At 42.4% G+C, this 11,726-nt stretch overlaps 1 protein-coding gene across 1 annotated transcript in view; it reads right to left on the bottom strand.

Annotated features, from left to right (window-relative positions):
* The window catches only part of KMT2C (lysine methyltransferase 2C), a gene marked incomplete in the record, with an annotated part of 4,117,755 nt that overhangs the window by 674,240 nt on the left and 3,431,789 nt on the right, over nt 1-11,726 (bottom strand).

Raw genomic sequence — 11,726 nt, 5'->3', positions numbered from 1 at the left:
AATGACAATGATGGCTAGACCATCAAAAGGATATTGAACAGCAAACAGTGCTTAGATTTTATAATCAGCTGAAGAGATCAACTAAGAATATTTTGAGTACAAAAAACTTTGCAGTCACATTTTTCCCATTTTAGATCTAGTATAATTTAAAGAAGGTACTATGGAATTGGTGGTGGTGCTGCGGTAGCATTGTCGCCTCACAGCAAGATGTTGCCCCGTTCAATTCTCAGCTAGAGTGTCTTCTGTGTGGAGGCATACGTGAATGGGGCGTGCCTTCGTTGAAGGCTGTGCGTCAGGGCTGGTAACCCGGTACGTAAAAATCTACTACCAATCATTAGCGGATCGGAGTTCCGCTGTGGCGAACCCTAACCGGGAAAAGCCGAAAGACACAAACAAATTATGGAATTGTATAAAAAATTAGTTGCCTGGCCTTCCTACGCCCAAACATGCACACTAAGTAATAATGTTTACATGTCTGCAGTATGTAGAGTAATAAGCTAATTTTAAGTTGTGTAACACTTATCACAGTCACACACCCAGTATAGCGTAAAAAGCAGTGGTTAAGGCTACATAAATTGCTCATACCTTTTCACTACTAACATTCAGGCACAGAGTTGTGATTTTGGACCACAGATGTATCCATGCGCCTACTGGATTTACTAATGCTACCCTTAAAGTTTATTTATGGATATATATACCTAATTAAATACACAAACTAAGCATAGACATAGATCTTCTATTACCAACTATATAACTTTTAGCATGTAAAGATCTCCAACTGTGAAAAATACACAAAAATGCTCCTCCTTCTGACCCTCTCTTATGATTCTTAAGGCCAGTGCTATGATTTTCATATTACTATCCTTTAAACTTTTTTTTAAAAATCATCTTTATTCAATCACAAATAGATCAATGATGCAGGTCCACATACAACATAAAATAAGAGAATCATAACATTTTTCTCATGTGATACATATATTTCCTTTTCAACAATTACCATTCACTCCAACATTACATTTATTGTTAAATTCCTTCCTTAACTTAAACCTCAATTCTCCTCCTGAACATTATTATGTATGTAATCTTTCCACAGACTCCATTTGCCTCTATGTTATTTACTCTTTTTCCTACACATCCCACCTCAAGTTCTTTTATCTCCTTTACAATATTCAATACTTCAGTTTCAGTTGGTTTAGATTTTTTAAATGTCTATTATTAAATTATCATTTAAGACAGAGGTACACATACATTAACAAAAAAAAAAAAATAACATTTTTCTAGTTTACACACATTATACATTACTTGTTTTCTTTCTTTATAACAACTGTCTTTCAGTCTAATATTATATAAATCACTCAAATCCTTCCTTTCCCTTACACCTTACTCCTTCCTCATGAACATTATTCTGTATCCATTGTTCTTACGAGGTCGATTTCTATGAAGTATGCTCCTTCCCTTTTCTAAAGTTACCTCTTCTAGTTCTTTTAACTCTTTTGCAATATTCAATACTTTAAATACATTTGGTTTAGAATTTGATTTCCATTTTCAAGTAATTGCTTTTTTGGCAGCCAACAGAATTAAGACTTTACTATGTCCAGGCAATTCAGATCTTGTGTCCCTGCTCAAAAAGATAACTTCCTTACTAACAGCCATTTGTTCCCCCAAACGTTCCAACAGAGTATCAATAAGGAGTTTTTAAAATATGCCAACTTATTACACTCCCAAAAAACATGTTCCCAGTTACCTCTTTCTCCCCATCACACCTCCAACATTTGCTGTATACCCTAGAAAATTTAAGTCTGCATGGAGTATAAAAATAGCTATGCAAATACTTCCAAGAAAAAATCTTAAACCTTTTGGACTTAGTTGCATTCATGGGAGCCATACACAAGTCATCCCATTGTTGTCTTGTAAACTACTTTTCCAGTCCCTCTTCTCAATCTTTTCTAACCCCCTATGACTTATTGTTATAGTTAACATGCAACATTTTTTATGCACTACTGATTATCTACTTTTTAACAGCAGCTTCTGTTCTAGATTCCACTAAAAATTGTCCCAGATCAGGTCTTTCACTTTGGACTCTCGTTCCTTTTACTTTACCTATACTCTGATATCAATCCTTGATAAAAAGGGCAGTCTCTAACCAGCAGCAGTTGGTTTAGATTTTGATTTCCATTTCCTAGTGCCAGAGGCATTAAACTTAATAAGGCTTTACTATGTATAGGTAATTCAGAATTTATGTCACAGCTTAAATGAATCATTTCTTTAGTCAGAATTATTTGCTCCCACAACATTTCTGACAAAACAAAGCACGGATTTTTTTTAACAGTCTGCCAACTTCTTACATTCCTAGAACACATGCTGCTAGTATTACTTCTCCTTCCCATCACACCCATCTACCAGAGGAATAATTCTCTGAAGTCTGTTTGGGGCATAAAATATTTATGCAAACACTCCCAATCAAAAATCCTACACTTTCTGGACTTGCTGCATACTTGGGAGCCATACAGATGTCTTTTCATTGTTCCACAATAAACTGCTTTTCCAGTCTCTCTCTTACCAATCTTTTCTAGACTCCTCTGATTGATTGTTATAATTAACTTGCAATACTATATAGGCCCCCACTTTATAACAGCTGCTGCTATAGACTCAAGTAAAAAATCCACCATAGCTGGTCTTTCACTAATTAATCACCCTCCTTCTTAAAATCCTGTTAAACAAAACCTTCCAGATCTTTATCACTTTCCTCCCTCCAAACTTCCATTGGAGCACTTGTTCCTGAAGACTTCCCTGTTGATTATACATCACCATTTTTATCTTACCTCTTTCTGTCTTAGCTATTAATTGTTGAGCCTCATCTTCCTCGGATCTTGACATAATGAAGTCTTCCACAAATGTTTCCATTTGTGCTTTTTCTTGGTTACCGCATTCCTCTGCTTTATACATATTTTCATAAAATTTCTGAAATATCTCCAATACGTATGTAAGATCTCTGGTTATTTTTCTTGTCATAGGCTACTTAAATGAGGTGACGACCCTTCCAACTTTCTGTTGCCTTTGTCATCATGTCAAACGGTTTTATGCTCTGTGGTTATCAAAAATCATTTGCTTAACAGCATCTTTTCTAAACTCATGCATATTATGCAAATACTTTACTTCACTTTAGCAATGTGCAGTTACTCCTCTTCCTGTTCTGTGCAATTCCTTTTATTCTGCACTATCTTTGTCATCCCTTGTAAACAATTCCTATCAATTCTTTCCTGTCTATTTCTAACCAGTTTAGAACTACAACTTAATTTTATCTCACTCACTAGTTGTCCATTTTGAAGAAACAGAAGTTATGTACTTACCATAATTTGGCATTTGTGTTGTCCAGTTTCAATATTCCTCACTCTTGGTTCTATGGATCCAATCTCGGATCAGATTTGGCCATTTCTCAAGACTTACGATCACAGAGTAGAGATCCTCCATATTCCATGATGCCTCACTCCTCCTCTAACCCCTCAGATTGATTTTGCTGCTCTACCTGAAGTACTCCAAACATATACCAGTAGAAACAATCATATAAGACCAAACCTAGAGCTCAAACTAGGAATCTATGGATCGTTCTCAACTGCTTAGGTTGGGGGATGGTCAGGTGGGATGCCAGTAATAATGAAACTATGCCAAGTTATTGTAAGTACACATCTTCAAACCTGATGTTGTCCTTTTCATTAGTTCTCACTATTGGGTCAGAGTCCCCAGTAATGTAAACCTTGTGTGGCCCTCATGGAAGGATATGCTGAGCACCGCTGAGCCAAAGGATGGTCTGTTCTTGGATACAATGTCCTATTTACAATGAGAAATAAATGGATGATACTTGGACAAAGTTGCTGCTGCACAAATTTCATCAATAGGGGTTTTAGCTGAAAAAACAGACGATGTAGACATCTACAGGATAGAATGAGTTTTTCAAGGACGGGGAAGTTGAATGCCCATTCAAAGAGTAAACAGTAGAAATACAATCAGTAATCCACTTTGCTAGAGTAACTTTGGATACTGCCTGGCCTAGTTGATCAGATGAAAAAGAACAGTTCAGATTTTCTATGTTGTTTCGTCCTATGCAAATAGAAACACAACTGTCTATGGATGTTCAGTAAATGCAGCATACACTCGCAATTATTAGAATGACTGGGAAAAAATACTGGCAAATGACTGGCTTGGTTAATATTCGCATCTGTAGCAACTTTAGGCATAAAAGTAGGTTTCATTCTTAGGGAAACTCTATCCTTGAAAAACTTAACGTAAGGCAGTTTGGATGATTAGGCTTGTAGTTCAGACACTCTTTTTGCTGAAGCAATGGCCACTAGGAAAACTGTTTTCCAAGTTAGACATTTCATATCACGGGAATTTGAAGGCTCAAATGGTTTCTGAGTAAGGCCATGAAGTACAATGGTGAGATCCCGAGGCAAAGATGGATCTTTTATCAGAGGTCTAAGCAGAAAAATTCCTTTCATGAAAGCCCTATATAACCTGGATGCGGAGAGGGAAAATGAAAGATTATTGCCTTTCCCAACATGAAAATCTGCAATCGCTGCCAGTCGCAATTTTATTGTGGAAAAACTAGCCCCATCTTGAAAAAGTGAACTGAGAAAGATATGTATATCCAAAATAGAAGCAAAAAAGGATCAATATTCTGTTTCGATGCCCAAAATGAAAATCTCTTCCATTTACTATTGTACACTTATTAGGTAGAAGGCCTCTGGGAAAGAAGAATAAATTCCTGAACTGGGGTGGCTAGCTTGGAGTTTCATAGAATCATTGGAAGGGGAGAAATCAAGTGGTCAACCTTAGGGATCTGAGATTGGGACTTTGAAGCTCTGATGGGTGAGAAATCAGATCCTGCCTGGGACTCAGCATCCATGGGGGATACTTGCTGTGAAACTGTAGGATGGGGAACCATACTTGACTAGGCCAGAAGGGGGCTATGAGGATCAGAGTGCTCTTCAATCTGCTGGCTTTCTGTAAGACTTTGGGTATCAGAAGAATCAGAGGATAAGAATACAGGAGACCCAGGGGTCAATCATGGACTACAGCATCCCTGGGTGACTCCCAGAGAGGGGAAATCAGAGAAAAATACATGCTGCACTTGTTCAGAGGAGAAGCAAACAGGTCATAGCAAGGTTGGCCCCAACAGCTGAATATCTGACTTGCTACTGACTGAATCAGGGCCCACTCATGTAGACTCAAGATAGATCTGCTCAGTCTGTCCCTAGGATGTTGGTCTCTTCCAGGAAGTCCATTGTAATGAGAAAGCAGTTTGAAGAACTCGCCCATTCCCAAACCCTCATGGCCTCCCTGCACAAGGGGTATGATCGGGTTCCCCCCTGTTTGTTGGTATACCAAACTGCCAATGTGTTGTCTGTTAGAACTGCAATCATTCCCAGAGGAAGGAGGTTTTGAAAAGCTTGCAACAAAAGAAAAACTGCCCTAATTTCCAGGATGTTTATGTGCAATTTGGTCTCTGTTGTGGACCACATACCTTGGACCAATCTTCCCTGATAATGTCCCCCCTACCCCACCAGGGAAGCATCTGTAGTCACTGTGGTTATTGGGGGGGGGGAGAAAAGGGCTACCGAGACAGAGGTAGTTTGTGAGCATCCACCACTGGAGATAAAGCTTGCAGATTAGAGTTAGTCTGATGGGAACAGAATCAAAAACTGGACCGCTAGAGTCCACTGGAGGGCTCGCATGAAAACCTTGCCAATGATACTAGGAGAATGACAGCTGACATGGATCCTAAGGCCTTCAAAACTAGGTGAGCCGGTGGATTTGGGGTATCCAGTAACAGTTGGACTTGTCCAAAGGATATTATTTGTTGAGGAGGCAGGGCAGCTATTTACGAGACTGTGTTTAATTGCGTCCCTGTGAACTCTATGTCTTGTATAGGGGACATCTTTGACTTTGCCAAGTTCAGTGTAATTCCCAGGCAATTGAAGAGTTGCAGCAGAAACTGAATGGCTCAGAGTAGTTGATGCCTTGTGGGTGTCATCAAGAGCCAATCGTCCAAATATGGAAACACCTGGAAACCTTGCAGTCGCATATGGGCTGCAACCACTGCCATGCATTTGATGGCCACCCAGGGGGCGGTGGCGAGCCAAAAAGCAGTGCTCTGAATTGGTAATGATTGGCTCAAAGCCAGAATAGCAGATGTCTCCTGGACCACCTGTCTATTTTGATATGATAGTATGCATCTTGGAGATCTATAGAGCACATCCAATCATCCTTGCATAGTAGTGGCAGTATGGCATGAACCATAACCATGCAGAACTTCAACTTCTTTACGAATAAGTTCAGATGGCTGTCTTCTTTGGTATCAAAAAGGAGCATAAGTCCCACATCCTTGAAAATTAGTTGGGACTTCTTGGATGACTCTTTTTCTACAAGTTTCGGAACTCCTTGAATGACACTCTCCCTCTGACTGGGTGGTACATCATCAAGATTCCACCTGGGGCTGGGAGGCAAAAGGGAAAAAAGGACATAGTAGTCTCTGGAAATTATGTTTAACACCCAGTTGTCATTTGTTAAGTTTGTCCAGGCATATGGGTAAAACAACAGCCTGCCCCCGACTGCATCCATAGTAAGACAGTCCAGGAAATGCTTCAGGAGCACTGGTAGGGCTTGTCAGCAAAATGTTCTCTTAAGTCCTGATTCTGTGGACCCCCCCCCCATCTGCCTCTGGGGCAGTGCTTGCCATTAAATCCTCTTCCTCTAGAAAAGGACTCATCCTGAGAATCTGGGAAAGATTCCTGGGACTTTCAGAAAGTACAGTTGTGTACACTTACCATAAATGTAGATGTTCGAGTGTATTCACTGTTGCTGTCATCACACTTGTGTTATCTGCCTGCAGGCAGCCCTCAGTCGGCCCGAATACCAGAGACATAGTATTTCTGCGTCGGTTGCTGTCACTCCAGGACTGACGTCAGGTAGTCAGAGGTATAAAAACAGGCAGCCAATGCCATTACATCAGTTTTTCTTGCTCCAAGTGTCAGGAGCCACCCAAAAGGGAACTAACCTATGGTGGGAAATCACCACCAGTAAAAAGTAAATACCAACACCAATAACCCTGTAAAGGGTGAGTAATATACACAGAGAGGAGAGAGAGGGGAGCTGGAGGGAGGGAAACCAGGACTGCAACAGTGAATACACTCGAACATCTATATTTATGGTAAGTGTACACAACTGTACGATATTCTTTGTGTTTCACTGTTCCAGTCATCACATTTGGGTTGATTCCCAAAGCTGAAGAAAGGGTGGAGGCAGTCAAGAAGAGTTGGGGCTGGCTAGTATGTCCTGCAGAACTGCTGTTACAGAACCTGTCCTGGATTTGGAAAAGATGGGCAGGTGGTAATGCTTGGTGAATGTGTGTACAGACCTCCAGGTAGCAGCTTCCAGAATGTCCCTGGTAGGGACTCCCCTGAGGAATGCTGTAGAAGTTGCCCTAGTGGAATGTGTTCTGACCCCCTGAGGGGTTGGTTTCCCATGGTGTATGTAGCAGAAATGGATACAGTGTGCTATCCATTTGCAAACTGTCTGTTTTGAAATGGCCTTGCCCTCTGCCCCTGGTGCAAAACTAAGCAGTAGCTGGTCAGATTTTCTGAAGGGCATAGGCCTATCTAGGTAGAATCTGAGCTGCCTGTATACGTCCAAGGAGAGCAGGATCCTTTCCCCTTTATTTTGAGGATTAGGGAAGAAAGTTGGTAAATGGATAAATTGTTTGAGAGCCACACCGGACAAGACTTTAGGCATAAAGGAAGGATTAGTCCTGAGGGAGACCCTGTCAGCATGAAAAATAATGAAGAGTTCCACAGCCATAAGTGCTTGTAGCTCAGGCACTCTTCTAGCTGAAGTGATGGCCAGAAGCAAGGCTGTTTTCCAAGAGAGGAATTTTAACTCTGCTGATGCTGCAGGCTCAAAGGGGGGTAGCGTGAGTTTTTCCAGTACAAAGTTAAGGTCCCAAGCAGGGGTGGGTGCTCTCCTTGGTGGCCTTAAGTTGTTTGCCCCTCTCAGGAACTGTTTGATGAGAGGGCGAGAGAAGAGAGGTGGCTCAGTGTTGTAATGAGCCGACATGGCAGAGGCATGGATCTTAATGGAGGAGAAAGATAGGCCTCTGTGGAGTAGATCTGCTAAGTAATCCAGGATGAGAGGTAAGGAGGGCAGTGCTGTGTCCTCTCCTTTAGACTGAATCCAGGAGAAATACCTTTTCCACTTATCAGCATAGGATTTCCTTGTATTAGGTCTTCTGGCTTCAAGAATGACATCCAGCACCTACTTGCTTAGGGGGGTCACTGGGGGAGAATTCAAGGAATAAGCCAGGCTGCCAGAATAAGGGTTTGTAGTTGCGGATGCAAGATCTGTCCCCTCTGCTGAGTGAGGAGAGTTGGGATCTGGGGTAGGTGCCAGGGTGACACCAGTGACAGGCTGCACAGTAGTGGGTACCAGTGCTGGCGTGGCCAGTCTGGGGTAATCAGGACTGTCCTTGGTCTGTCCTGTCTTATCTTGAGTAATATTTTTGAGAGAAGGGGCAGAGGAGGGAATGCACAGATAGAGAGGTTTTCCCACTGGAAGGATAGGGCATCCACTTTCCAGGCCCTGCTGTGAGGTGTCCTGGTGCAGAATTTGCTGAGCTGGTGATTGCAGGGGGAGGCAAAGAGAAGGCTGAATATGCTGGGTTCTAATTACCACTCGTGTGGGTCCAAGAGATTTCTGCTTAAGTCATCTGCCAGGGAGTTTTGTTTGCCTGGCAGGAATTGAGCTTGTAGATGAACCTGCATGTCCAAGGCAATGTTCCACAGGGCCATGGCTAGCCTGCAGAGTGGGTAAGAGTGGGTTCTCCCCTGCTTGTTGATGTACCACATAACTGTGGTGTTGTCTGTTTTTATTAGCTGGGGTCCTGGTGAGAGTAAGGATCTGAAAGCTGTTAGAGCGTGATGAACAGCTAGCATCTCTTTTTGGTTGATGCGCAGATGAATTTGAATTGGGCTCCAGTGGTCTTGAATGCACTTGTCGTTCAGGTGTGCCCCCCAGGCACAGTCCGATGTGTCTGTGGTTAGGGTCTGGGCAGCATGGGGTTGAGTAAAGGGAAGTCCCTTGTTGTGGTTGCATGCTGTTGCCCACCAAAAAAACTCTATCCTTAGACAAGGTATGACAGTTTCCAGGTCCTGAGAATGGTGGCACCAAAGACTTTTTAAGTACCACTGAAGTTTCCTCATATGCAGTATGGCATATGGAATTAGGAGGATGCAAAAGGCCATGAACCCTAGAGCCTGCAGGATTTTCCTTACATATAGCTGGATTCTGGTGGCCATTTGAGTGAAGTAGCCTGTCAGATAGGCTTGTTTTTCTGGAGTAAGGAATGCCATCCGAGATGCTGTGCCCAAGCTTGCTCCCAGGAATGCAATCTTTTGACTGGGGACTAGTTTTGATTTATTTTTGTTGATAGTGTACCCCACGTAGGTTAGCAGGTTCTTTACAAATGTCAGGTGCTGCGACAGCATTTCCCGACAGTCTGCCTGAATCAGGCAGTCATCCAAGAACGGGTAAATTTGAATTTTTCTCTGCCTGCAGTAGGCAATGGCTGGAACCAGGCATTTTGCGAAGACTCTGAGAGCAGTGGATAAGCCAAAGGGTAGTGCAGAGAACTGATCATCCATAGATTCTGCCCTGAAACGTAGATATTTCCTGCATGAGTCCCTGACAGGGATGTGCAGATAAGCTTCTTTTAGGTCTAGGGTGGCTAGCCAGACATCTTTGGACAGCACAAGAAGAAGCTGCTGAAGTGTGAGCATTTTGAATTTTGGTACCACCAGGAAGGTGTTTAGAATGGAAAGATCTAGGATTGGGCACTAAGTGCCCTCTTTTCTGGGTACCTGGAAACGCCTGGAAAAGAACCCTTCACCTATCTGTTCTGCAGGAACAGGTTGAATTGCCCTTATGGAGAGCAGGGATTGAACTTGTTTTTGTGCCTCTGCCCACTGGTTTGGAGGAAGGTCAGGGAACCCTTTTGGGGTTGGCAGTGAGTGGAAGTAAAATTTGTACCCCTGGGATACAATGTTGAGGACCCATCGGTCTTTAGTGATGGAGGTCCAGTTTTCTGCATGATGGGCAAGTTTTCCTCCTAGGGGCACGAGCATTTCGGCAGAGGTTAGGAGTGGAGTTGAGAAGTCATTGTAAATTCTTTCCGTAAAGGGGTGGCTTAGCACTCCCTGTTTTTGTAGTGGAGGCACTCCATTGCTTAGATCTCTGCATACCTTGAGACTGTAGTCTGGGGGTCTGTTTCCCCTGGGTCTAGTTTGGGATGGCATTGAGGGTGCTGGAAAGGACAAATGCTTCGAGGGGCAATGCCTACTGAATCTAGGAGGCTGCACTTGCAAGAAATCGTTGACTGTATCCATAGATTTAGCTTTTTTTTCCATCTTTTTTAGAACCTCTTCTGCTTTGGTGCCAAACAGACTATCCTTGTTCAAAGGAGCATTTAATAATTTTGATTTGACATGGTCTGGCAAGGTCTGTTCCTTAAGCCAAGCATGCCTTCTCAGTACAGAACCAGTGACTGCTGCCCTGCAAGAAGCTTCTAGGGCATCAAAGCCACATTGCAAAGTATGCTTGCTGACTTGGCTTGCAGAATGCATAAGCTCTTGTAATTCTTTTTTTCTGCACAGTCTGTAAAGGTAGCTGAGGTGTATACTTTTTACCCCATCTGTCTAAAGCTCAGGAATCCCTGTCCGAAGGAGTGGGATTCTTACCTGTAGTTGCTTTTATACCTTTAGGCCCCTGGGAGACTACCTGTGGGTCAGCAGTAGGATGTTTGAAAAGAAATTTGTGAGAGTCAGGAACTCTGTAGTACCTGTCTGGTTTCCTAGGAGCAGGGGGTAAAGTATCAGGAGTTAGACTGGATTTCATAAAGACATCATCCACAACATACAGAACTGGAGGTATTGTTAAAGGTCTATGTTGTGGCAACTCTAAAAATTCTCTGAGTCTCTTTTTGGACTGAGGATAGTCTTGGCATTCCCAGTGGAAATGCTCTCAAAGTATGTAGGGTTTCACCAAAAGAAAAATCCTCTGGAGGTGAAGCAGAGGGAATGGATTCCTCTGAATCAGAATCCTCATAAGCAGATAAAAACTTGTCTTCATAATCAGAAACCTCAGAGTTGTTGGACTCTTAATCTGTTAAAGCTGCTGGGGACAGGTCTCTTTTTGTCTTAGCAGGGGGAGGCTGGCTACCCCTAATCAGCATAATCAGGTCTTCTGCCATTTTAAGCATTTGATGTTGTGGCAAGGAAGCAGGTGCTTGAGTTTGGGTCGTCGTTTTTTTAGGCGTAGCTCATACTCTTGGCCTTAGAAAAGTACAGTTGTGTACACTTACCATAAATGTAGATGTTCGAGTGTATTCACTGTTGCAGTCATTACATTTGGGTAATCTGCTGGCAGGTTGCCCTCAGTCGGCTCGAATAAGTCTTGGGTCCTCTGTCGGTAGCTGTCCCTTCTTCCATGACGTCAGGGGTATAAAACATGCAGCCGATGCCATTTTCATCAGTTTTTCTTGCCCCAGATGTCAGGTGTCCCCCAAATGGGGAGCAAAACATATATATATATATATATATATATATATATATATATATATATATATATATATACAGGTAATTTAGAACACAAAAAATATACCTCCAAATAAAAGAAAATAC

Source organism: Protopterus annectens, chromosome 3.part1 (genome assembly GCF_019279795.1).
Source record: "Protopterus annectens isolate FY-2018-M chromosome 3.part1, PAN1.0, whole genome shotgun sequence".
Lineage (NCBI taxonomy): Eukaryota > Metazoa > Chordata > Ceratodontiformes > Protopteridae > Protopterus > Protopterus annectens.
This window is presented reverse-complemented; position numbering and strand designations above follow the sequence as displayed.